This window comes from Branchiostoma lanceolatum, chromosome 17 (assembly GCF_035083965.1).
Source record: "Branchiostoma lanceolatum isolate klBraLanc5 chromosome 17, klBraLanc5.hap2, whole genome shotgun sequence".
NCBI lineage: Eukaryota > Metazoa > Chordata > Leptocardii > Amphioxiformes > Branchiostomatidae > Branchiostoma > Branchiostoma lanceolatum.
In genome coordinates this window covers 13,778,152-13,806,077 of record NC_089738.1, presented here as the reverse complement: position 1 = coordinate 13,806,077, position 27,926 = coordinate 13,778,152, and the positions used below count along the sequence as shown (strand labels likewise).

The window sequence follows — 27,926 nt, the reverse complement described above, 5'->3', positions numbered from 1 at the left end:
GGACGACAAATTACTGCAACTGCAGCACTATTTCAGTGGTTGCCAGTGGCAAACGCTGAGCACATATATTTGTCTCGAATTTCAAGTCGGCCACCCCAAATATATAGTGTCTTCATGTACATGTATGGCCCTAGCGTCAATGCCAGGAGGACACCTTTCTGTTGACTACATCACTATTGCAGTAGTGGTTGCCAACGTGGCAGATTGCGCATGCCAAGACACGGCTCCCCTTGTAGTAGCGGCTGGTACGACAAGCCGGTATCGGTCCCGAGCACCGCCGCCTGCACATCTGGTGATGAGCCGTGGTCACCGTCTTGATTACTTTCTGTCAGAATTGATCGGTGGGTTGGGGCAACGCTGTCCACAGGACAGTATCGAACCAAACCTGACTTATTGTTGTGGGCCACGCTCCGGAATGACCACCATTCTCGACTGACAGGAATTCAATTTCACGCATGCACGCTGCGTAAATACAGAAACTTTTGCATTTCTTTATATCTCTTTCGACGCAGTGAAAAGTGGCGAAGTCACTGAGAAGACACATGATATCTTACTGGCGATCTTACAAGTGTTCTATCGCCTGAATAACTTCATTGTCAACTGGTCTACTTTGTATTCTATGGAGTAAGAATCTTGTCGATATTTCCAGATTTGATTCATGCGGCGTCAACAACCTTTTGTGCGATGTTTCATCGTACTTTATTACGGATCTGGATGCAAAATCAATGTCCTTGATACCTTTTCTAAGACATCAAGGATGAAATATTTAAGAATGAACATGGAATATTATTAAGTGTAGCGGGATTTTGTCTCAAAATCGATGTCTTGTTCCTTTTGCTCAACGAAAAACATACGCACAAGAACTACAGGTATGCCTTTGAGAAAAGAAAATATCGAAGAGCTGTCCAGCAATTTGGATTGATACAGTGATGGAAGAGGTAGTGGAGACCATAATTAACAAGTGGTGGCAAGATAATTGTTTCCAACACCATCGTGGACTTGCTCTTGAGCGCGTTCCCCCCAAAGACCGAGGTATCGCAGACCATAACTAATTGGTATCAGATCCAGTTGTAACCTTGAGGCAAAAGCAAGTTGCTGAAGTTTGAATGCTTGACAATGGGGCAAAAATGCTCTAGGAAGCATGTTTGAGTACTAAATGTTTTGCCTTCCCAATGTCGTAGGATGATGACATTTTGAGGACTTACTAACCCTACAACGTACTGCAGGTAAATCAATACAAAACGCTAAATAAGTGTCACAAACAAATATTTTAGCCTTCTAAAAACGGTAATTGTAACCAATTTTGCGTACTGGCCTCCCTAAGTTTGGAAGGAAGTTCTCAGAGGTACCAAGATCTGCCCACAAAATGGCATCAGGATCCTTTTACTTTTGAAGATGTCCTGCTGATCACCCTACTTTCATGTAAGCATAAAATCAGGTTCCGTTTGAAAGTAATTATTTCTAAAATCCACAGACAACCGATATTTCATATCTTATTTTACTTCATTTGTTGGGAAGACTACAGAATTACACATCAATTAATCACTGACAGATCCTAATCGAGTGGTTAGAAATTGGACCAAACGATGAAATTTATGCAAATCACATCACACAAATCACACAAAGTGAAGCTATATAACGCCCAATCGCTTGGCGGTTAAAATTATGATGCCAGTTATGTTGGGCTATCAATATTATAAAACAATTTTGTGTTATTGTGCGTAGTTCCACAAAACAACATTTGGCGTCCGTTTTGGAAAACGAATGGACGTTTTGTTCCCCCAAACATCCATACGATAATGCACAGTGGCATTATACTCGAACAATATGCTTATATTAGCAGAACCGCTGCGCAGAATGTACAACACAAGGGCGCGGTCAAATTCGTCGTGCGGTCGTCGTGCGATCACAACTTGGGGGTGATCGCGAGACAGCCGTACATGTATCGTACAAAATACAGCTGTCTTTCGAAGAGGTAGTCTTAGATTCTTGTCGGCGTTTCGTTCTGTCACAACCTGCTTAGAAATCCAATGACATCAAAATCGTACGATCACTCAAGGCCACGACGAAGGAGAACGCACCATATATGGCACAAACATATACATACGAGGATGGGAACGTCTGACGTATTGCTTTTCTGGGCTGATAACTATTAGAAATGCTGTAATTTGATTCATAAACACTCTAAACCCTCCATGCATTGGCAAGTAATTTTGTAGGCGGTAAGGAATTTGAGGCGTCACTTTTGCGACATTCTTTAATCCATCCCAAGCCTTTGTAAATTATTTCGCAAATGAACTTCTGGATATTTGCGTCGGAATAGGCTCTCTGTAGCATTGCCTAGTAATAGAATTTTAAATCATTTACCAAGGTTAGAATTATGGTTCATACAGGAGAGGATGAAGACACGTAGAATGTCTTGAAAGTTAACCTGTGTTGCCAGAATTCATTTTGAAGTAGAATTGAACTATAATTTTAACACAATATGGGAAAATTTGGGTAAGTCCCATTTCCTAACCGCATTGGAATTGCTTCGTAATTAGAATGTCTGATATTGTATCATTTTTGATCGGTTCGCTTTAAACAGTTGCTTCCTGTTTTAAAATTGCGTAGCAACAATGGATCGAAACATTTGGCACTCGTTTACATAGCAAATGTTTCAACACTTCTGCATTGGCATTAACGTCTTTAATAGCTGAACAATTCACAATTAGATTAGTTAATTATCCAACATCCTCAAAGATAAAAGTCTTAACCGATTGTCATTGTAGTTAATTTTGTTTATCCTCTACAACAAGAAAAACGGAAACATTTTTTCCTCTGGGTTTCATAGTACTAAATGCCTGCTTAATCTTTACATAAAGGACATATCAGACCCTGCAACCCTTTCATTCGAAATGACCTTAAGCTTGTTTTGCCGGGTTACATCAAAAATATGATCCCATCTCAAAAATATGGTCTATCGTATACAAACCCTAATAACCCACACTGCACCCGAAAGTGCATTTACAAAAATTGGATCGTATACGAATCCATAACGCAAAACATGCTGACTTCCCTCGGCAACCATTATAAACATATGAGTTGAAATGGCTTTTGGTAATTCATTTTTGCTTTGCGCTGCTATGACTTCAGTTAATGGTATACCATTCCAGAGGCTCAGATTCCACCAAGTTTCGGTTTTCGGACAAGATGAAAGATTGGGAGTTGCATTTCCAGATAGCTGTATCCATAAATTCACTGAAAGGCGGCTGCGGGGGTTTCCGTCGTCAGTCCGCGGGCTTTCATAAATGTTTCAAACAGCATGAAATTGGGATTATCATTCAATTTGTAGTTGTCGTATGATAGGAATTATGCGTGGTAGACGCCGAAGTAACAATGACTCAGAAATGCATTAGTGTACCCTGTGTTTAAGGCTTCGAAGTCTGTGATCTCGAATGTTAGGTACCCCCATCATGGAGCTAGAAGAATTAATTTGTTTGTGGCTGGTTGGATCTTGTCGGAAATACAAAAGTGCTCGGAACACGCTTAGTTTTAAATATCAGAGTTCGCAGGTGCTCATCATGCCAATGCCATGCTGTTGAGTAGATACCGTTATTTTTATCATTGCTGTATTTACTTCCATTATTGTTATTCAATCATTATCTTTTGTGTTTATCAGTAGTAGATTTAAGGTTTTTCTTATATATATTGTTCGTTTCATGTTGTATTTACTGAGGAGCCGGCCTTGGTTTATGTTGCCGGCTCCTCACAGATTTGCTGTTTTTAAATCTGTGAAGTCAAATGATTGATTGAAGTCGAATAGATAAATAAGATACATAAAAAGCAGCACGCATCAAGAACGTATTAAACAGTACAGCGTTCGTTCGTTCATTCGTTAAGACCCTTGTAGTGCCTAGTGGCACTTAGGGCAGCAAGTGAGGTACCTCCTCAAACACGCGACCCCCGAAGACGTGTGCAGCCCCAACAGAGATGTCCTGACCCAGGATTGAACCGGGGTTCGGACCCAGGATTGAACCGGGATCTCCCAATTACTAGTAATTCAAACCAGGAGCTCAACTGTGAGGATGCTATCAGTTGAGCTATAGGGACACCCCTCAAATTGGACGTCGCCGAAAGTATAAGCGTATAAGGACGCGATCCCGTAGATAATGGCAACATCGCTGATACAGGTGTAAACAAAAACAACGTATGCAACGCCCGTTATTCTGTAGTTATTCTGATGTTTTCCAAAAAGCCATCAGCATACTAGTTCATTACGTTTTGGGTACTTGCTAGAAGAAGTTGTCGCCAAAACTTTGAACGTTCAAAGACATATTCAAGTGAAATGCATTTATGTAAATCAGGGTTTCTTTGAATAGTCAAGTCATGTTTAGCTAGTAGAGAAGACAGTTGAACTACGTTTTAGACAGCTTAGAACAGACGACGCCGAGTAGAAATATAAGAGCGCCCATTCCCAAGTGAAACATTGCCCTGGTGCCTAGCCCTTCCAATCTACTGCCATATTCGTCTGCGTAAATCCTCGTATGGCGAGTTGATCTACTGCCGTCTAAAATGGCTGAACAGGATTTACTGCACATTTAGCTGCCATGTATTAAACAAAAACAATGTAGTTATATCTCACCGAGTAACGCTAGAAACGAAAATTTATCTGCAATCTAAAATCTAGAAATAAGTTTCCTTACTTCACCGGAATTCTAAGTCTCGAGATATGTAGCTAGAACGTGATCCATGTTTCAAGACAATACCTTTCTTATTTGCGAGGGTTTGAGCCGAGATCTAACCGGCAAGATAAAGACTAGGCTGGAGATACACTCCATTAGAAGCTGATGGGCGTATTGTTGAGATAAGGCTTAAAACTCGAGAGATTCTTTAAAGTTTAACTTTCACAGTGACGATGATTGACTGACGAAATACTTACCTTGAAAAATATTTTACGAGCGGAATCGCGGTGATGAATTTTAAGGAAAGATGCAAGAAATGCATTACTATTTCTGACTTTATTGACTTTACTGTCGGCTAGAGAGTAATATTTTCCATCCCTGGGTTGTTTGCGGTGACAGAGCTGCATTAGTGCCGTACCTGCGTGATCCTTGGGCATTCCCCGCAAGATAACTACTTTTGGTGCCTCAGGGGTGCAGTCATTAGTGCGACATATTTACTCAGGATGGTCATTAGCATTGTATTGTTGTTCTCCTCCGGCGTACTGGTGTGTCATTAATGGTTAAAACAGTGAGATATTCCTTGAGGACAGTCGACATTTTTTAGACAACATTGCAGCCACTATTACACCAGGGAGGTACAGTTCGGAAGGTGGTCCTTCTTGGCATTCAAAAATTCTCTTGTTTTCCTTGGGTGTTTTATTGAAATATTCAAAGTAGCAAGTTCTTTATTGAGATCTGTATTAGAAGGATAACATTGCGTCCACCTTTACATCAGGACAGTGTGCTTTGAAAGGTGGTCCCGCCTTCTATCAGATTTTAAACCTGTTTTCCTTGGGTGTATGGTTAGTAGCGAGATCGTTATTGACATACACGACTGTATCAGTCGGCTTGATTTGGACAGCATTGCTTAAAATATCATTCCAGGACAGTTACCTTTTAAGTATGTTATCAAAATGGCTAAAGTCGCGAGATCTTTATTGACGACAAAACTAGACCACCTGATCTTTATTGGCGACTGTATTGATGAACCTAATCTGAACAACATTACGAACAATATCATACCAGGACAGTGTGCTTTGGGAGGTTCCATTCAAGATTTCAAAACGGCTAAAGTCGCAAGATCTTTGTTGACGACAAAATTATTCCACCTGATTTGGACAGCATTACATCCAATAACATACCAGCACAGTGCGCTTTATTTAGAAGATGACCCTACATTCTATTGAATATTTTACTTGTTTCCTTGGGCATATTATCAAAATAGTTTAAGTAGCGAGATCCTTACTGATGACTGTATTGCTCAAACTGATATGAGCAACATTACATCCAATATCATACAAGCACAGTTGCTTTATTCAGAAGATGACCCTGCCTTTTGTTCAATATTTCACTGGTTTTCCTTAGGTGTATTATCAAAATGGTCAAAGTAGCGGGATCTGTATTGATTACAGGACTAGTCAACCTGATCAGGACAACATTCCATCCAATATCAGACCAGGACAGTGTGCTTTGGAAGATGGGACTACCTTCTATTAGATAGTCAACTTGTTTTCTTTGGGCATATCATCAAAATGGTTAAAAGTAGCGAGATCTTTATGGAATACTGTATAAGTCCAAAAGAAATGAACAACATTACATCCAATATCAGACCAGTACAGTGTTCTTTGGAAGGTGAGCTTGCCTTCTATCAAATATTTAACTAGTTTCCTTGGGCATATTATCAAAATGGCTAAAGTAACAAAATCTTTATTGACGACTGTATTAGTCGACCTGACAAGGAACAACATTACATCCAATATCATACCAGGATAGTGGTCTTTGGACGGTGAGCCCGCCTTCTATTAAGGATTTCAGTTGTGACCTCCCGCAGCGTAATCGCATCAAATAGAACGGGTGCCATTCCCCATCCTCGGGGTCTTATTCCGCCGCACGACAATTACATGTTGGATCCTGTCCAAATTGTGTTTCCCTCACTGCCGGTTATAAAAACTGCAATGCTCCTTTGCGCACGCTGCAATTACTGTAGGCAACATATCAATAAATAAATGTTATTGTTGACCACAGGATAGATGTGTAGGCGAGGACATCCATAGCTCTTCCTCCTTTCCCATTCATTTTCCCATTTGATATGTTTCCCGGCTGGAGTTGGATGATAGTGATGGGTTGGTAATTTTTGGTTTTGCCGGAAGCGTTGCGTGGAAGTAATTCTACCTTTGGGTGTTTTTGAAGTTACAATCCAGCTGCATTGAATTTCGATCATGCCGTTTTTCCTGTTGAATGATGCAGTGGGTAACATCACGTGCATCCGACGTTGAGGCGATTTGCCAGTGTTATGATATTAGATTCCAACTCAATATACCAATAAAAATCTCCACAGAATCTGGAATATCGAAAGGCGGCAATGCCAGGACGCTCCAGCGTCTCCGTCCTGAAAACTAAGCCGCACGTTTGCGATAATATCACACAGCTTATGCATTTTCCTTGGCGTTCGCAGGGTTCATAATTTCCAGCAGGGGATTTTATTACCTTATGAATCACACTTAAGCGCCGCGATAACCACCATTAAAGTGTCAAAAACCTCAGATAGACTTCCCTCGGCGGGGTCGTCATGGAGGGGCATGAATCACGGGCGATAGTGAGGTATTAGCGACGATGTTTGAATGCGGGCATGACGAGGGGATTATTCTTAGTTGTAATGCTAATGGGGCGGCGCGTGCTGACGCGCTGACCCATCAGTGGTGCATCATGATTTTCTTGTCAGTTTAAATCATCTACCTGATGATCTTCGGCGACTCCGTTGTCACGATCTAGGATGAGGTACCAGCTTTTTCTTCTTTAGCTAAGCCCCTCACCCAAAGCCTCCGGCTAGGTTGCTCTTGCATCATTTAGACCTTTTTGACATGAATGAGTTCCGGAGACAAGAATGGCTGGAAGATATTTTCAGATTGAAGTGAGCTCACAGTACGAGCTTCCTTTGGTTGGAAGCCCCTCGCTCGAAGCCTCCGACTAAATTGCTCTTACCTCATTTATACTTATCTGCAATTTGGGGCATGAGTATGCTTTTCGTACAAGAATGGCGGCAATGTTCTTTTAATCCTCAGGTAAACTAGAGGAGGGTTTTACTGTAAGAGCTTCCGTTGGTTGATCCTATCTGTACAAAAGGCTGTCGTACCTAAGCTTATATAAAAGTCTACTGCGGTAGCTCTTTTTCTAACAGTAAAAGTCTTAAAGACCTGTCACCACGAAATGTTTATAACATAACGTTCCTTTAAACGTCACGTGTGCGTTCTCAGGACATACTGCTGGATATATTGTGACCTCCATCATTGCCCTTACACACTTTATGATGTAATTAATATCAACGTAATAATAAGCAAGAACTTTGCACGATATGACTTTGCATGATGTACAAGATGACTAATAAAGTTGTGGACGTACCGACTGATAAGTATCTAATGCCAGCTCAGAAGAGGACCAGAAATAGTCATGCTTTTAAGTACCAGAGTTATCAGCCAAGGATTGACGTGTTCAAAAATTCGTATTTCCCGAGAACCATAGTAGAATGGAACTCGTTGTCATCAAGTACTGTAGGAGCTTCCTCACTAAGTAGCTTTAAAGAACGGTTGCAGTCAGATATGCAAAGACTAGGTGTAACAGACCGTTCGGTGTAATATGACCAGCTGCTGCCGCACCGCGTGCCTGCGAAGCTGGTGTGTTACGCCTGATGGCGGTTATACCGGCTATATAGATACAGATAGATACAGAAACCGGGGTGGTTTTACTGTGATGAAACATTCAGGAATATCTCATTGCATCAAGAGGAAAATCGAGGAGATGATCGTTACATTTCTTTCTCAATGACATCCCACATACACGCACACACTGTAAAAGCTAGCCGCTTCTTCATGAAGAATGCGGCGGCATCAATACGGGTTCTGATCTTTCTGCACAGACCAAGAACTAACGCAGCGTTCCCTTCAATGGTGCTCATCTAGGTGTTTGCAATTCTTCATCCAACTCAAATCACGTCGGAGACGAACGTGACACGCCTCGGACTTAAGATTACATATTTATGGCTTTCTTAATGCACGGTTAAGAAGGATGCACCGTGACCCGGAAATGGCATTTACTTATCTGTCCAATTATCAGATAACCAATATACCAACAGGGGTAGAAAATGGATCCGCATCTTCTCTGCCCTATCAGTAATTTGACCGTAGATCATTCGTCATTTCAGACTTATTTCACGGTGGTTGGTGACAAGCCCGTAAGCGTACCACCGCGGTTTGTGAATCTGACACCTTCAACAGTGTGGGCCACAAAGGCGAGAACAACATACATATTTATCAAATAGATGGCACTCTTTAATACATCTTGATTCCCGGTTGACTGTGCCTAGACCTAGTGTCAGTGCCTCGGTAAATCACTGTTTTAATGAAGGGCAGCGGATCAGACTTACTTTCCTATCTAGGTTGCCCTTTCTCAAGTTTCGCCCACGACATCCTTATGTTAGTATGTATGTATGGGCACGTTCCGCTCCAGATACCGGACTGTGTATAGTGCATGACGTCTACCAATAACGACACATGACCACACATTGCAATAGCCTACATATTTAAAGTTTAGACATGCTCTGTTGTACACATCTTCATTTTATGCTTTGGTACAGAAGTGGTTTCTTTGTGTGTCATAACTGTAGTCTACATAAGGCATGTGCAAGGACGCAAATAGATCATAGATCAAAAGTTCAAGGGCACAAGCCAAGCTCAATTTCAGATGGATTTTTTCCAATTGCTTAAAGCTCCGCGCTGCAAAATCAAGTTGTATAACGTGAGTGCAGCGACAGTATTCCTGTTTTATCCATGTCTGATTTAGTAAAAGGGATGCAATCGAAATTCTCCAGAGAAGTCCTTGAAATAATCTGCTTCGATCGAAAACTCGAAATCTGCTTAAATCGAAAATGTGGAGGAGAACATACGGGCCAAATCAACCAGCTTCTCTGGAAAATTGTGATTCACAGGGCACTTCTAATGAGCAAATACCGTGTAGTCAAAATATGCCAAAAAAGCAACACAGGAAAGGTTTAATGCTGTCACATCAAAATATACGTAGTCTCCCAGCAAAGCATGCACACCTAGAAATCCTTGCTGCTGAGAGTAATTTAGACATCATTGGGTTAACAGAAACTCACCTGAGTGATGATTTCCCAGACAATACTATTAAAATACCTGGATATGTGCTCTTAAGAAGGGACAGGGGTTCAAGACATGGTGGTGGTGTGGCTTTTTATATCAAGGACTCCATCGCATTCAAAGACAGGAGTGACCTATGTGTTGATGGACTGGAGGCCCTGTGGGTTGAGCTAACACCACCAAAGGCCAAACACGTCCTTCTATGCTGCGCATATAGACCTCCCAATGACACGGACTTCTTCGATCTCTTTAGAGAAAGCATGGACAAAGCTTCTGAAACTAATCTTGAAACAACAATCTTGGGAGATTTGAACTGCAACTTACTCAGCGATAAGGGTCCCGCTGAAGACCTCAACTTCTTGTGCGACCTCTATGACCTAACCAACCTGATAACTGAGCCAACCAGAGTAACTGAACACAGCTCGTCACTCATTGATGTGATCCTAACGTCAAATGCAGGTAAATACTCCAACAGCGGAGTATACAAAGGAGGGCTGAGTGACCATCACTTTGTCTACACTCATCGGGGTCTGAAACAGCCAAAACCCTCCCCAAAGTGGATATCCGCAAGGATTTTTAAAAGATTTCGGGAGGAAGACTTCGTAGCTGATCTAGAGAAAGTCCCATGGTCAACGATCAGCGTCTTTGACTCCGTACAGGATATGTGGTCCGCCTGGAAATCTCTGTTTGACACAGTGTGTAACAAGCATGCCCCCATCAAGAAGTTTAAGGTAAAGGGAACTGACCTACCACCATGGCTCTCAGAAGACATTCGGGATATCATGTCCTTACGTGACCAAGCGAGACATACGGCCGAAAGAACGGGGAGCGAGAAGGATTGGGAGACCTATAGGCATCTGCGAAATCACACCAAAAGACTGGTTGCCTCCAGGAAGCGAAACCATTACACTGAAGAAATCAACCAGGGCTCAACTAAGACTATGTGGAAATCCCTCCAGTCTCTGTTGGGCAAATCCAATTCTAGCAGCATCCAAAGTATGAAGGACGAGACAGGAGAGACAAGCTCCTCACCTGAAATCGCCAAAAAACTAAACAACTATTTTGGGACGGTGGCTGAGAAGCTAGCGCGATCTATCAACACAGCCATGGTATCTATAAGCCCCTTGGAATATGTGAAGAGATCGCTCGCTCGTTTTTCATTTAAAACCATTTCTGTAGAATTTGTCAAACAGGAGCTCCTAATGCTGAACTCAAGTAAAGCGACCGGCCTAGACAATCTAAACAGCAGGCTTTTAAAGGCTGCGGCCGAGATCATCGCAACCCCTCTAACAGCCATCCTGAACAAATCGCTCTCAACACACGAGTTTCCAGAGGACTGGAAGAATGCGAGGGTAACACCTATTCACAAGGCTGGCGATAGATCACTACCAAACAACTACAGACCAGTTAGCATTTTACCAACCGTTTCAAAAATCCTCGAGAGAGCTGTGCATAGTCAACTGTACGGGTATTTCACAGAAAACAACATTCTCTCTGAGGTTCAATCCGGTTTTAGACCGAAACACTCGACACAGTCCGCAACACATCTACTAGTTGAGAAATGGCTGGGAGCCATGAACGCTGGGGAGCTTACAGGTGCTGTATTTATCGATCTATCAAAGGCGTTTGATACGCTTGACCATGCTACCCTTCTGCAAAAACTGTTCAAGTACGGAGTTCAGGATGGACCCCTTGACTGGTTCACTTCCTACCTCTCCGGTAGAAAGCATTGCACCGCAGTTAATGGAGCCATGTCTGACTTTCATACAGTGAAGTATGGCGTACCCCAAGGTTCAATATTAGGGCCACTGTTATTCATTATTTATGTAAATGACATGCCAAACTGTATCCAAAGTTGTGAAATTTCAATGTATGCCGACGATACGGTTATTCACTTCAGCAGCAAGGATGTTGGGAACATTGAGACCGCCCTTCAAACCGATCTCGAAAGGTTGTCTCAATGGTTCGCCGTGAATTCTCTTTCCATGAATGAAGGGAAATGCAAGTACATGCTACTGGGTACGGACAAAAGGCTAAGAAACTGTAACAACCCTAGGGTGACTATAAATGGTCAACTCATAGCTTTCTGTAACATGTATAAGTACTTAGGTATTTACATTGACAACCATCTGAACTGGAAAGGTCATGTCAAAGATGTACTTGGTAAATTAAGACGGTCGATAAGTATCATGAAGCATGTCAGTCAATTTGTACCTACGTCAGCACTTCGTACTCTATACAACACTATATGTCTACCATACATTACATATGCAAGTACTGTCTGGGACACGGCACCTGAGCAAGACCTACAAAAACTTCAACGAATGCAGAACAGAGCTGGGAAGCTGCTACTGAGAGCTCCGTACAGAACACCATCAGCTGAAGTACTGACACGACTGGGCTGGAAGAACATCAAATCTATACACAGGCACCAGAAGGCTTTACTGACATATAAGGCTCTTAATAACCTGTCACCAGCCTACATGAGACATATGTTCACGTACTGTAGAGATAGGGCAAATAGAACAACACGACAAAGCGAGTCTAACCTACTGTATGTACCAATGGTCCGTAGAGAAGTATATAGAAGATCTATCTCCTACTCAGGTACAACTCTATGGAACAGTCTGACACCAAACTTGAGAACGGCGCCTTCAGTTGCAACATTTAAGAATATGTTGCGTCGAGTAACTACGAACTGAGTATTATTTATAGGGAAATGATGTTATATAGTCGACTTATCTTTATATACCGAATATGATTATGGAATGCTGATTGTTACGTTATTTTTGTATAACAATTTATGTTGCTATTATACGATGGCACGTTGAAAGGACCCCTGACCTCCTCCCTTGAACTCTTGAAAAACGGCCTCGGCCGAAGAGTGTATGTTGTACATACTTTCAAGGTTAAATAAAGGTTGAAAAAAAAAAAAAAAAATGCTTTATGTGGGGACCTTAATGAAAAAAAAACATAGGGAAGGCCTTCGGCCACTTTTAACGGGAAAGGTATCCCGAACCAAGCGGAAAAGAGATACATCGCTGCTTTTACCTTTACAGCCACTACTGAAGGTGTACATTTACTAGGGGTTATCTCTTTTTGGCAAACGAGGACACACCGTTAAGTTTTTGCACTTTCTGACAACGCCAGACAATCTCTTTTTCTTTGAGGAAGCCCACTATACTCATCTTCCGTAAATTCCAAAACCTTGTCTAATACCCAATATTTCAGCACCACTACAAAATGCTTTAACTTTTGATCTTCTTATTCTAACCAAGGAGGTTTTACCTCCTTGTTCTAACAGTGCCACGTAAAGAGAACAATATACCCATGTTTACACCTGGGTGGAGTGAGGACAGTCGTGTAAAATGCCTTTCCCAAGGGCACAACATCGGTGGCGTTCGGAGATTCGAACCCGAGACCGCTTGGGTCTGGGCCGAACACCCTGCCGTTACGCCACACGACCCCCGAAGGTGATACACTTCAAAGACGGTGTGGACATTTCGCCGATCATCGGCCGGCGCGGTCGATATCCCAGCGCCAACGATGCCGGCATTGGTGATTGGATGTGTCGTGTGCTCTGGAGGAACGTTGCGATCTTATCGACGCGGCAGCACAGGGAGCAATTACGACACACAAACTCCATCATCTGTAGAGTTACCCTGACAATGACTGCATCATCACTTTGGAAGAATAAACGCTGCGCAGACAAGAAGCTTCTGCTGGTTTCCTGTGCCGTTGCCAATCCGTACCAAACACTCATCAGAATCAGATAAGCGCGGTGCTTTGATACTTATGCAAAGCGAGGCTGTGCCTCTCCTGCCCGAAGTATTGGTTTCATATAAAGGTAAAGGTCCCATAGCCTCATTGAGGCCGTATAGGCAGTGGGTTTTTAATCGACGGTGTCTCAGAAACTGTAATGGAAGACGCAGCCCATCCCTCTCCTTCCATCGCATCTCACATCCGCAGCCGAAGTCAGGCACCGTTTACACCTCAGAGGAGTGAAGAATGTAGTGTCATTGTGCCAATTGCCTTCCCAAGGACACAAGTTCTATCTAAAAATGCCAGGAATCGAACCCTTGACCTCTCGATCCTGTGTTCGCTAGCCTAACCATTCGGCCATCGACGCCAATTTAAACGTGTACCGATTTCAAACAGTATCGGCCGAATCGATGCCGCCTCTCAGTGATTTTCTGGCAGTGCTGCACACGTGCCCATTTGTCTGGACTACACGGAATATCCTTGTCAATCCGTACAAGCATTATTCCTGCAGTTACAGAACAGATATCTGGCACGTTTGGCCTGGTAAGCGATGAACTGTGACGGCGGACGCAAATTTATTACTAATATCGGGGATTCAGGGAATAAAGCCGATAAAACAGAACATGCACACAAGCTAAAGTTCAATAGGAACATCGATGGAATCCACCATCTGCGAGTGCTTCAGTGGCAATAACTGGGACGTAGAATTCATTATCATTAGCTAATACAACAATTTAGACCGTGGTGGCACGTTCAAGTATAATATACTTGTACCGATACAAACCACAAACAAGGATAACGGGTTTTCAATAACATTTTTAGTACATATTTCAGGCAATGGAAAGATCAAGGACTGTGCTTATTGATGGATAAAAGATCATGCCATATGTTCCACAAATGCAAACCAGTCAAATTCTGCCCCTTTATGTGACCCGATAAATAGAAACCTTGGCCAGTGATGGTATACATGCATTGGTATTTCGGTCATAGCAAATATGTTAAAACTCCAGATTGTATCATGGTAACGGTAGGAATATCTTGTCGGCTTAAGCCTGAAATATGTCCCCGATGACTGTTATCTTTTCTGGCGTTGGTCCTTGGAAACTATTAGCCCATGTAGATTCTAAGGTCAGTGCGCATTCCTACAATCAGCATCTTTAAGCCTCCGTTAAGACGAAACGGTGTATTCTGCTAGCAAAGCCCAAGAGATTACAGCGTGTGGCTTAAGATTACAGCATAGACTACTGAGGAAGAATTATACAGACCAATTAGTAATGTTATCAGGAAAATCCTGTACTGATACTACGTACGTGAGAACTTGTCGGCAGTTCTTGTATCTCATCTACAGATTGCCCCGTGGTTTAATAAAACGGAGGGTTCTATTTCCAAGAGCATCGATCGAGCATGGGCCAGCAATAATAGTGCTTTATCGTGGACAAAGAGAATGAAACCTGTTGCAGTATCGATGCTTTAGGGGATGGACTTAAAGCGACCCGTACTTGGAGCAAGGATTTCCAGTGGATTACCACTCTCACCAGCAGGACAAATCTAAGACTGTTTTTGAGATACTTTCTGCCGCTGCTGAGGATATTTACAGATACACGTACCGGCCCAAGACGAAACACTTTACTGCATCGTAATCACGGTGAAATATAGTTTATTCTGAACGAGCTCTGATTCGTGACTCTGGAAAATAGGAGTGGAAACTGCCAAGACTCTCGGGCAAGACCAATCTTTGGATGAATATTTATTCGCACACTCAAAGGGAACAAAAAAAATCAATACCTTTCGGATCCCCATTGCATCACTCAATGAGCGAGCTACTTAAGTGGACGTCCAAAGGCGTGTTGCCTGGACGAAAATGTAACGATCTATCTTTTTTTCGTGAATGCAGCCCAAGGTTGATGTTTATAACGGTTTTATTCCTGACGCTGACACCTACGATTCTTTATCGAACCAGAAGAGTTGCGCTTAGGAGATGCAGCTGCCTTTACGCCTTCTTTACGCTACACATCCAGCTGGGGACGAGTAATGGTTCTTTAATGTTCACTTTGCCAGGAGAATCGGCCGAGATAACTGATCGATAAGACACTCCCCGGAGAAAAAGGGCTTTGTCTAAAACCATCCATGCACGAAGGGGCCAGTCCATGGACAAGGTAATAGGCCGCAATCGACAAATCCTACCCGAACGATTGTCTCCTTTGTCCACCCCTCTGACCACATTGACCGGACGATTTTGTCTAATTTTTACACTGTCACAAACGTTTTATAAAGCCAGTGGAGAAAAAGCTACTCATACACTTGCAAGATGAAAGTAATCTAGAGCGCAACAGTGGGTCAGGCCTGTGAGGCTGATTTGCAAAATTGCTCTGCAGTGGCAATAATTCCTAGTTGATACTTTCCCCATTAAAATGCAAATTTCGAGCATGATTTAGTGTCTGAACAGACCCTCGTGCCTGTGCAAACTGGTCGCCTTTAAGAGATGTCGTAATGAAGAATGTGCAATTAGTACAATCATTCACCATGAGGGAAATATGGCGTAGAATTACCACCTCCTGCAATAACCCGTAAGTGATTTATAGATGTCAATTTCCGGTCATTCATCAACCTCCTCATCTTTCTACTAGTGACCTCTCGGCGGAAACTTGGCATCAAGTGCTCATGGCGGAGCCATTCTTATGCTTCGGTCCCATTTAAAATCCGGGGCTCGGCCGGACAGCTTGAGGGAACGAAAAATATTATATATAAGACAACAAAAGACACAAAACGTAAGATATTACTCCTAACCATATATTGTGTATTTTCTTGATAGGCATTTCTTATTTTTCGTTTTCGCAAACAGTCCGTCCGGGCCCCGGATTAGAAATGGGATCATAGCATCACTGGGGTTTGGTTGTTGGTGGATTGGTTTCCTGGCTTGGAAGAAAAGTAAGAAACGTAAGTCAATGGCTAGAAATAAAGTTTGTAATTATTTCTTTTACTGGGGTTTCCTTGTTAGTGGATTGGTTTCCTGGCTTGGAGGAAGAGTACATACAAAAAGGAGGTTACTAGTTTCTACCCGCTGGCACTGAACACAGGTTACACGCCAACTCTGTTGCAGCTTTTCTACTGCATAGCGAATATGTTACATGTGGGCCTGGCTTTAACTGCTATAATGTGAACATATACGTGGCCTCTTGCAGATTGTCTCCTCAGTTTGGGGGATTACAAAAGTCCCACAATTATCGCAGTACTAGGAATTTTAGCGCACTGGACACACTCGGCTAGTCGCGGCGAAATTACTCCGCTTCCGTCTATTGCCTGCAGGGATCATCATTTCAGCTGGATGGACGGGGATGAAATCCTCCTAATGAAGGCTGATGACCTCTTTGTGGTGTAATGATTCTGTCTACGGATCCTCTACAAATTACAATGCCTTTCCCTTGCCGTAAGACGTGCTTGGAATGGGAACAAGTGAAGGAGGCCCTTCTTCTCGCCCGAAGACAGGGCCTGCTCTTACTTTGATGTTCCGCTCTGTCAGGAACAAAATCCGTACGGGGGATTTGACATGAATTATGGAGAGGGTTTTCTCAGTCCCCGTGTAAACCAACTTAAGATTGATCAATCTATATTGGGTTCCTGAGCTGCCAAAGGCAGTTCCGTAGAGGTACAGATCTGGAAAGATGAGCCTGTCCCGGTGAACCTTAAGACGGCCTTTGGTTGCTGACGTCGTCCCGATGGCCTGTGTGCGGTAGCCTGGTTTCCTCCGCACGACGCTCCAGGCCATCTCTCAGGTGCGCATTTGAGTACGCGGTGATGGGCATTCTTCCGCAGGAGTCTGCGATGAAAATTAGACAAGCCGAAAGAATTAATCAGGACAAGCGCTTGAGGGGAAGAGTGCGCAGCGTGGCGTCCCGGGGATTTGTCAGGTTTTATCTTAGACACCACCGTACAGTCCGGTCAATACCGGTTTATTTCTCTCCCGTGTTGCCAAATAGACGCACGGATTAATAGGAGGAAATTGCCCTGTTATAGGTTTAGTGTGTATAATGTAATCCCTCTAATGACAATGTAACCGCTTCTAGCACATACAAGATATAATCACCTATGCACAACGACATTCTATAGGTCTGTATACCCCGAAGCTAGCTAATATTGTTACCTTATATTGCTCCTCAAATGAACCGAAACCTTCGATCCTTCTCCTCGTAAAGCCCCTTTATTCGCCAATGCCACGCAAAATGAATTTCTAGCGTTCACTTAAATTGTTAAAACGATATTCTGTATTGGAGAGCTGGGGGCCAAAATACCACTTAAGAACATCTTGATTTTTTTCCAGGCATCTTTAAGCTTATAAGCTGTGTAATAATGTTTAAGGACATTACTGCAGGAGTTCCTTCGTGTCATTTAATATAAATCCAACTTAATGTAATTGCTAATAAGAAATGTCAGTCAGGCATCTAACCATACGAACTTCCTAGTTGCATAAACTTTTCACTTCAATGAACTCTACTAAAATTGATTTTTGGGAAAGCCATACACCGTCAGAACCCTAACTACGTGACCATCGTACTTACAAAATTGCAGATTGACATATTCGTACATCTAATTGTGTAAAATCGACTGCAAGGCTGCCAGATTATACTAAATATTGATGAAACCAAAATGCAGTGATTTAGACCGGATAGGAAAATTGGAAGGTACTTACTTTAAAGAAACGTTTATTTCCAGACTAGCTCTGATAGGTTTGCAGGTGTGAGTGCACATCAACGGCAATGCGGGAATAACAAATCAACCCAAGGAAGTGCGAGTCAGGAGATCATAGCAGCCATCTTAACTCGCAAATGATATTGCATAAGCTGCACAATCTAGTTGAAATTTGCCCATGGTACTGGTTGATTCATCATAGCTCCAGAATTCATTTTGCTAACAGAATTGCAAGTTTCTAACTTTTTTTACCGACAGATTCCCCCTTTGCCTGCAAACTGCAGATTGTGGATGGCTTTTGGCAGATTAGTTTCGTCGATATGGCCGTTTAGAAGTGAGATACATTCGTCAACCCGCTTTCTCGGGGTCAACGCACTTCCTGTGTACGTCCCAGCTTGATGAATCAAATCTGGAGTGACTTTGGAATAACATATGAAGAAACTTTGACAGTGAGAAAGACTTACGTCGAGTCTGGCTCTATCCAATCCATAAGTCACCAAGTGTGAGTCGTCTCCAGGCACCAATTCCACGCAATCATCCGACAGTCGACCGGCTACCAAGTTGCAGCGGTGGTATATCATATTATATCATATCAGTCCGTTGGGCCCACACAAGCCAGGGGCAATGGCCTTCGAACTAGCGTCACTTCATGATTGATAAAACCTAGTTACGAGACAGCCAAACTAACAGATAAACAAATAAAGCCCTACGCTTGAAATGAGATGGAGGCACAACAATAAATTCTAGGTCTTTTATAATCTGAGATGTTTTGTTTGCAGCACATGCATTCTTACTTTGCACAACGTTCTTGTGTGTCAACGACCAGGGAAAAGACGATTTGTAACAAGTATGCGTCATGGTCCCCGATTTTAAACTTGGGTTAAGATATGTGTAGTGTTTAATTGTGTGGTTGTTTTTTCGTAACCGTTTAAATTTCCGATTTTTTCGATTTGTTTTATTCTTATGCCTTTGCATAGGGCAAAGGGCAAGTTATCTATTGACCAGAAAGAAACATGAAAACAAACAAACAAAACCACAGTGAACCACACAGCACAAACCACAACAAGCTTTAAGATGGTCCAGGTCGGTGGCAGGCAGTTTTCAAAAGAAAAGTTAGAAAAGAAAACCCATCTGATTTGGTAGATATATTGGTCTATTTTTGTTATTTGGCCTTATTTTCCCACAATGCGTTACTGTTTGACCGCAAACGTAAGGGTATAACCTCATTAACATATCCATCCAGAGTTTTGGTATAAATCTGGTTTCCCAGTCCTATCCTTAGTCACTGACGAAAGACAGCGAATGCTGTCTGAAACGTCTGACTGTTTCAAAGTCTTTCAGTTGCTTGAGTAACTCTCCCTAATGACCTGACATAACTATGTGAGTGTAGCCATGAGTTATCCTGGCTGTCAACTTCAACACTATTGAACCCGTACCAAAGCATACTCCCAATCCTCCAAGTATCCTATTATACTACTTCCACATTACACACTGCCACTATGCAATATTCACATAACTGTGGATATACGACGCACACCAAGACAAGCAAACACACACACCAACTGATTGCAATGAGGTTAATGATACTAGATGAAGGACAGGCAGCCTCGGTCCCTTTAGTTTATGACGGATTTATTCCATAACCGCGATGAATACAATATTACTCTAGTGACCCAATAACAATAACAGCACAACGCACGTATATTATGTGAGCCGACAGCTAGTACAAATGGTCTTTTATATTGCCCCAAATCGGCACCAAGCGAACATACTTCATAATTGCGCAAGTACTGATGATAAAGGTTTTACGATTTATCAATTCGTGACTGTTATCTTTAGCTGGTGTGTGTGTGCAATCATGTTCTAGCTAAGCTTTACCAAGTCTTAAATCAACAAAAATGCTAAATAATAGAAATAGGTGATAAGTATTTCGTAGGAATGTTGTATTTGTCTACGTCTCTTTATGGCCGCGTATCCTTTTTACATAGGGAAAGAGCCAAAATTGGGTAGTTAGTGCCTTGTTAAAACATTCCGCTGATACAATCTCCTTTTTACTGATGGCCCTTCCTTTTCCCCCTCGGAACATCGCATCGATCGATCTTCTACACCTGAATTTAAATTCGGGACTTGTTTGAAGACGTATAACCCCCTACGTGAGGTCCTATTAGTTACGTGTCCAGTAGACCGGATAAAGAAACATTAGGGTATGTTTGGTCATCTATTTGCGGACGGCTGTGATCATTATCCGGCCGTGCAGATGTGAGCTGGTGTCCGTGGGAACAGGTAGCCACTAATCAAGCGGACTCGGCCATTCATTCATATCCAGTCCCTCGGGAAATTACGCATAAATAGAAACCTAATTTTGGGACTTGTGCTATTTCGTATACGGGTTATGCAGCACACGTCGGCATAGATAGAGTAGAAGATGAACGACATTTTATATTAGATTGTAAACTGTATCATAAGGAAAGAATTGTACTTTTTCACTGTATGAAAGACAAATTTGCTCCTGTAACCAACTGGGAGACCCAGGTTCAATCTCGGGTCAGAACATCTCAGTTGCGGCTGCAACCGTCTTTCGGAAGGGACGTAAAATGGGGGTCCCGTGTCAGAGGAGGTGCCTCGAGTATGGTAAAAGGGGAGGGCTAGCAACCCCTCGCTGTTAAAATATACGTACCCTGCTACTGGAATAGCAAGGAAACGTGCTCTCCCATGTGCCACTAGGCACTACAAGGGTCTGAACGAAACTCTAAAGCTGATGCCCTTTAAACGGAATGCTTGTGCAGATAGGTTCAATGTGGCCACAAATCTTCCTTTACTGCAAATACATTTGGATGGCATAAAGCTAACGCTGCGATTTTTTTATATCAGCTTCAGGTAGTAGTTGCCAATAAACACTGATAAACAAAATGTTTCTTGGTTGTAGACAAACCGCCAAGTGCTACCAGTATACCATACATTTGACGTCAGTTTAACGACAGCAAATCGAATCCCGATTGCTCGATCAGGCAACCCTTTTTCTCGATGCCGATACTGATGGCCCACGAGACATAACAAAGGATACGCACCGTCAAGCGCAGGGAAGCGTTTCCATTTGATTGCCACGACGACGAAGGTCAGGAAGCTCGTTTGAAGATCACCTTTTGGGAGAGGGTTAGGCCATAACGCAGTGATTGCACTTTGTGGAAAAGATTGGAGCTAAGCTTTGTTATTAAGACATGCCTATTCAGTTAATGGGAACAAAACTGACCTGTTTTAAATTGCCGGAAGCTTTGGTTATTAGTAAGGTGGCTGTATACTGATATGAGTGCCGTCGATAGTCGAGTGGTTAGCCGAGTGGACACGGGACGGAGAGGTCAAGGGTTCGATTAATGGTATTCCTTGCTTGGAAAGGCCCTGTGCATGAGTTTCCTCACTCCACCGAGGTGTAAATGGTAAGGTTGATGAGGTAGAAGGCGATGGAAGGCATGAGTTACGCCTTCCAAAACCATTAATGCATTTTGTGCGTGAATTAATGTAAAGGATCGTTTATTTGCAACTTCATGCCCTAAGGCTAATTGCAAGTACGAGACATAAGTGACAAGGACAGTGACTGACATTACTGTAACAGAAGACTACTCAAATACTAATGTTGACGTCGACTATATCTAAACAAGTTTGGATTGGCTTCTTTTTTGGAAGCAAAGGATGACGAAATGCCCCACTGTTTCTATACCTTGTGGGTTCTGTGATTTTAAGAGGAAAGAACAACCCACTGCCCCTACGGACTCAGAAAGGCTATGGGACATTTACCTTTACCTTTTTACCTACTGATTGAAATGAAATTTTGCGAAAGTCAGTCAGCTACAATGTCATTTCTTATGAAAATAAAGGACAGGTCAATATAATGTATGACAAAATGATAAAAATCTGGAGGTCCATGACGTTGTTTTAGTTTTATCATTGTAAACCGCGTTGTTTAAAGGTTAGAAGTATGGTGTCTGATTAGATTCAACATGCGTCATGATTGGATAGTCGTTTGAAATGGGTTTTACCAGTCGGGATAACAAACGATGGAGGAAACTGGCGGCGCCCTTGATGGTCGGGGAATGGGAAAATGTTTATCGAATTTACAAGGGCAAGGAAAGTGTATCGAATCAGGAAAACCAAACCTTGTTATTCAAAAGGGCCAGAGTTGGTGGCGGGTTGATTGAGAGCAAAGTCATCTAACATATATTGTACCCTTGAGAATGATGCTTGAATAACTTTCTCTGCGCCATCTTTATGTTTTACTCATTTCATAAATGTCCTGCAGATGATTTCGATTCCTCCTTTATGGTGAAGTTTTGAAAGTATATGCAAAGCTAGCTGCCACCACAGATCAATCAATGTTAACCCCTTCGGTATCTCTGGCCGGTTGTGAATCTATATCTAACCGGAACTTGGTACTGATGTGGTTAAATTACAAGATGCTATAATTAGCAAAAGTGAAACAACATTCGTAGACCTTTCCACGGACTCCATTGCATGTCAGAAGACGCGGGGCACCATGGGTAGCTCCCAGCATGCAACGTGATGCCTGAAAAGGTCTATGTTGTGCAAAATAAGTTACTTTATCCATTGTTGTGTGTTATGCCTCGTCCATCAATTTCTGCGCACGTTGGCATTCACACTGTGCCTTATTGCCACGCAGACCATCGTACAACCTTCACAGTTCTGGATGACAGGCCTGTTTTATTACAACATCAAGGCGGTGTGCTATGGATCACTCTGGATCACTGCAACATCGTTTGTTATTTTCGCAGTTATCATTGATATTTGCGCGGCAAATGAAACACGCAGGTAAAACTAGAGCACAGCATGTCCAGGACAAAAGGTACAGAAAGCGGGCTACCAAGGTCATCCACCAGGAGGCCTAAAATCGACCTTGACATTCGAGTTAACAGCACCTACCCAAAATCTAGATATAATCACAATCCGTTTTCTTATGATATTGCTTCGCACACGCACACACGCACACACAGAGCCAAACGGAGCCAAAAATCATAGCTCCATTTTTCGTGTAAAAACATAGGAATACTCTGCGCTCAAACGCCAGTTGGCGCCCCTTTTCTTCTCTTTTTACGGAACGATCATTATCGATCGTCGATGTTTTCTTCGATCAGGCAGCAGCCAATAGCCAGTCTGATGTGACCCTCAGAGAATACTCCACGTCACTATGGGCCTTCGTGGGGCGACAGGCAAGGGAGCATACGGTAAAATAAAAGTCTGGTCCTGAAATATGATTTTTTTTTAATGACTTTCGAAGCCTGAGGGCAGTTATGTAACATCGTGATGTATTATTTTTTCTCTTTCATAGTCATGTGGTTCATGGGTATGTTTTCTGATCTGATAGTAGACGGACAAGAGGCCCGACCCTTAATCAGGTGAGGTGCCCCCCGCTGATGGAGCATATAATGGGCACATCAACTGCACCCTTGCTGGCACTGGGCGCATTCAAAACGTGCCGTCCTGTACGGTTGGCTGCGGTCGTGGTCTGGGGCTGGATTTGAGGGATTAGAAGAGCGAGAGAAGAGCCTTGTAATCTATTCCGTCCGATGCTACCTGATCCGTTGGGTCACTACCGAGCGAAATCCACTCAGAAACTTTTCCTGTTCCACTGCTTTCAAACTTATCAAAGTCAGTAAAGTCGCTGTCTCATATTCAGTACCGTCTCACGACTCTGCTCCCGACCACGCCCCATCCAGGGTTGACGCCGGGTTGGGAGCACCCTCAAATCCATCCAATTATAGCTCCGGTTCAGTTCACTGATCGCATCCAAGAAGAATATGACTTTTCCGAGTTGGATTTGTCAAAATTCATAGTCACCTGGCAAAGACGACTGGTAGGCAGTATAACCGACCGACCCCCAACCACAGAAACCTTGCTCACGACTAACTTCAAACCATGGTCTCGAGAAAGTCGGGAGCACAATGTCGGCTATCTACGACACGTCATTTGCGATAAGGCCACGCCCATCTGATTGTCGCTGATTGGCCCGCTGTAAAGCCGAGTGGTCGTGACCACAAAAAACGTTTGTAGGACCATCCCGCGAGAGTTATGCGCATCGGGAAAGGGGGTAGAGGCAAAGACTGGTCCAAACTATGTGAATAGAATTTTCCTGACGTATTTTTCGACATATATATGTATGCCAAACACTCCCACATCAAAGTTTTCTCAGCAAAGTTGTTGACATAATTCTGAAACCCATAAACAGAAATCCCTTGAGTACTTGATCTCTATTTCATCTACAATCCTGGCCGCATGGCTGATTTCTAAGCCCACAAAATGGTAACAGGCCGCCTCTCCCGAAAAGGGTCAGCCACCTTTGGAAAATGAGTCAATGAATGTATTGATATCCGTAAGCCCTTTGAAACATGGGGATTGAAACATGACCCCGATTTCAGTGAGCATGTTTATATGATTTGTTCATTGTGTCAATCTGGAAAATCAGAACTAACATCCCATGTGAAAACGGAGGTATCACTACTTGAGTTGAATTGCTACTTGAAACGTCTGACCGTTTCCAAAATCATATCCAGTTGCTTAAGGAACTGCTATCTGGGGTAATCTAATCGGTTGGTGTGAGTGTTTGCTTGTCTTGGTATGCGTCCGACATTATGTGAATATTTCAGAGTGACAGCCTGTCAGGGTGTAAGTCGGAAATGGTGTAACAGGATACTTGTAGAATTGGAGGTTTGGTTTGGCTCAGTAGATCGGCACTGAAGCATGGATTGATGACTGATGGCTACACCCTAACATGTCCGATGTCGTTAGGGATACCCAGTTAGAGTTTGTCACAGTGATGTTTAACCAACTGTATCAGGCTCTTGTAATTACCTGCCTAAAAACGGAGGTATTGTAATCGGTTGGTGCGTTGGTTGTTATTTGTCTGCCTTGTTCTCTGTGCATTTTCTATTCAAAACATAGCACCGCCACTTTCACATGTTTCAACGTCCTTGATTCGCATTATACTAGTGATCAATTACCTTAACTGATCTTACCTTGACATTCGGTAGATATGCATTAGACTAATATTGCAAAAATGTAATAATGTAATAATCTTGAGGATTTCTCACCTAATTCAAAATCACTCTCAGCTAAATCTGTATGTTTGGAAATACTTATCTAAAGCTTTGGCAGTACCGCGCTTAGTAGGAGAAATGGAAGATTGATGAATATTTGATATGATATTGTTTGTCTTACAATATTCAGCGGATCTATAACAGCAACGACGAGGATCTGCGTACGCATACGATAAACATTTCCGCCTAAAGACAAATTCATGTTTTGTGATACATTCACGACTTTCTCCAATCACTGGTATCATAAACACGTCTTTCGACGAGGCCTAGACGTTCAACCTATATTACAACCAGCATAAACACCAGGTGTGGAATATTCATACTTGAGGACAGACAGTGATCGATGGCTCAGAATGAAAATAAAACGATTGTAGTGCCAACTTAAAACCCTTGAGAATCTTCTTTTCCTTTGGCCCAATCTGAAGATTTTTTGGGTTAGAAGGAAGAGCTAATGTCTACGCTTACCCATTTTAGTCAAAATTTGTTCAGTCCATCAGTTAAGTTGGCGTAAGAACAGATGTAGGTTGTTTGGTCATGCGGATGGATATAGGAGAAAACTGGGGTCAAAGGTAGGGTTTGTTTACTAGAGCCATCTGTTCTCGGAGTTTGAGCTGGTCACCCCCCCCCCCCCCCCTTTTATTGTTATCAGGTATACCCTTATGACTTTCTAGTGTAGAATAATTTTCAAGGCTGAAATCCGGTTGAATATTTTACGTGTTTCAGCGTATTTCAACATAGGCACCTATGGCCAGCCGTAACTGTGATGTCTGCCCTTGAATTCAAAGGCCAAGGCCCAGCACAGTTGGGAAGAATACTTATATACAAATTTGACCGTGGTCAAGCTATTCACATGAAACAATGGAGCAACTTCTGACAGAATCAGGTTGTTGAGCCACAATCTAGATGGTGCATTTTTGTTTCGACCCGCTTCAATCCAGACGACGGTTCGATAATTAAGGAGTGCTGTTAGCTCTGCAATCACTGGCGAAAACCTCGTGCTTAATGACTGGTCAGGCTTGATTAGTTTTCGCGGAGGGGTCGAAAAAAATCGATGGAAACAAAGATGCTCGTTACCCTGAAAGGAAAAGCTAAGTCTTTTTCGTTTCTGGCGGAATTCTGGTGATGTGAAGTGGACGAATTCAAAGACAAGTGAAGTAATGGGCAGTTGAGAGTGGGTGTTAACTTAAAAGTGCAAATAAGAAATTTGGGAAAGTTGAAAACCCCCTTTGAAAATTACCACGCTGCTACGTTTCTTTGTCATCACGGAAACGAGCAGCACAGGCAGCGCATCACAAGCCTGAATTGTGAATTCGAATCACGCAATGAGAAGCATGATGCATTTGGCTGAGCATCGTTGTGACAAGCTCTAAGTGGGCACCCTTGACATTACTGTGTGGGTGCAGCTATAAGTCATCCTCGCCCTCAACTACAATACCATTGGACCCGAGCCTAATCATACTTAATTATACTCATGAAAAATAGGGACATAGTTTTTGGTGTGCCTGTGTGTTTGACTGTATGTCTGTCTGTGGGTGTGTTTGTCTTTCCGGATTCTTGTTATCAGCATAACTCAGAACCTCTGGGTGGATCACGATGATATTTGGTATGTACGTATGTGTTGGGAAGACGAAGGTCAAGGTAACTTTTGGGCGCCCTGGTATGTGACCTTCTTCAAGTATCCTATTACACCACTTCCAACTTACATGCTGCCACTGTGCAATAATCACATCACCGCGAACAACTGATTACAACATCTCCGTTTTCACATAAGGGATAAAAAGCTCTTCTTCAGACGATCGGACGTTTGGGAGATATCCTCCAGACAAATTAAGAATCACACCAAGTAAAGCAAACAAAATAACTAACTAACAAACAAATACGCTCTCACCAACTGATTACAATACCTAGCTCCGTTTTTGCACAAGGGCTGAAAAGCTCTTCTTCAGACGATCGGACGTTTGGGAGATATCCTCCAGACAAATTACGAATCACCTCGGAGAGTAGGGAAGCCATCTGTCTGATAAAGCGCTACTGTTCCGGGACCGGATTGATCTAGTTTCTAATGAACTTGAAACGAGCTGTGGCACGCCGCCTCTTGTAATCTCTGGCAACTATTACCACATCACGTATTCATATCTCCAAGTAGGGCAACCGACGATCAGATAATCTTAAGCCCCCCTCTCACTGGACCCGCGGCACGCTGCGTCCTAAACTGGATTCGTGTTACCCTTGACTTTATAATGGGAATATCATTCAAAACGTACAAGTATGACCAAAAGACAACAAAACACACAAACCTTAAAAATATTAGTTTTTTGTCGATGAAATTCGTTGAGTGCTTTGTCAATTCGATCGGCCGCAGCGACTCCGCCAGCGTACCGCTGGTCCAGTGAGAGGGGGGCTTAAAATCTGCAATTAGAGAATCTGTTAAATTTAAAATTTTCGATTCCACCAAAAAGTGTTAAAAGCAATCTGTTGATACACAAAGAAACTGCGTAATATTGACCTTTTTTAGAGCT

The 27,926-nt window shown here is 42.7% G+C and overlaps 1 protein-coding gene across 2 annotated transcripts in view; it reads left to right on the top strand.

The window, feature by feature from the left end:
- LOC136423333 (glycine receptor subunit alphaZ1-like) overlaps positions 1 to 27,926 on the top strand; it is a 44,795-nt gene that overhangs the window by 3,065 nt on the left and 13,804 nt on the right. The gene's annotated exons all lie outside the window — the stretch shown is intronic.